We start from the raw sequence: 1,270 nt of genomic DNA on the forward strand, positions 1-1,270 counted from the left end.
AGAACAAGCAAGGCAGCCACACACTGGTCCGATGATCAAAGAGCAAGAGACAAGAAAGGTGAGGCTCACCGAGCCATTTATCTCTGTGCCCTTCAATTAATCCCACATGTGTTTATCGGCCAGGTTGGCACAACAAACTACCTACCTCGATCGCCACCCCCATTTTGTCCTGAAAATGGAGGTTCACTAAGTCCTCAGGGTCTCATTCCTCTGTGGAACAAGTATCCTAACACGTTTCCAGCGTCCCTTCAAGCGATTCCATTTTTAAGCAATTCTAGCCCTGGTGAGTTGTGGTTATGCTTTGGGCCGCCATACACGTGGTTGGCAGTTCCAAACACCAGCAGCTCCGCAGGGAGAAAGACTGTTAACATGAACAGTTACAGTCTAGGAAACCCACAGGCAGGGGGGAGGGGGGCCGCTATGAGTCAGCATCGACTCAATGGCAGTTGAGTTTGGGTTGTGAGTTGTTTTGTGCACTATAGGGTTGTGCAGCCATCATTACAACTCATTTTAAAAATATTTCCTCCAGCCTGAACAATTCCCTCCTGCCCACTTGCCGTCAGTCCACATTCCCAACGTCAGCCCCAGACCATGACTGATCCACTTAAAAAATGCCTTTTCTGGTCATTTCATATAGATGGAATCATGCGACATGGGATCTTTTGCTTTGGGCTTCTCTCATCCAGAATCATGTTTATGGGGATTTATCCATGATGTGGCAAGTACTGGGAAACAGTCCTCGTGGCAGCACAGGAAGGTTGGTAGTTCAAACTCACTGGGCAGCTCCAGCTCTGTGGGAGAAAGACCATGATTATTGTTAGGTACCAGTGAGTCACTTCTGACTCACACAATCCATGCACACCAGAACAAAACACTGTGGTTGCTGCGAAGTTTGAGCCACAACTGCAGCCGCTGTGTCCGTCCATCTCATTGAAGGTCTTCCCATTTTCCCTGACCCGCTGCAAGCCTGGCCCTTCTCCAGAGACTGGGCCTTCCTCATAGTATGTCCAGAGTGCTTGAGATGAGCTCTCAGCATCTTCTTCCTAAGAGCATTCTTCTTCTTTAAAAGACAATTTATCGGCATACACTTCACGTGTCATACAATCGAGTCGCTCAGCCTTAGTAAGGACAGTTGTGCAATCATCCCCACAATTTAAGAACGTTTCCCCCCACAACTATCAGGACCCCAATTTTGCCTTGCAGACCTGGTTAGACCAGATGATGCACAGCGGTACAGATGGGAATTGGAAACGCAGGGAATCTAGGACAG

The sequence above is a fragment of the Echinops telfairi genome, unplaced genomic scaffold, assembly GCF_000313985.2.
Source record: "Echinops telfairi isolate 266 unplaced genomic scaffold, ASM31398v2 ScPeMD7_7458;HRSCAF=8496, whole genome shotgun sequence".
NCBI lineage: Eukaryota > Metazoa > Chordata > Mammalia > Afrosoricida > Tenrecidae > Echinops > Echinops telfairi.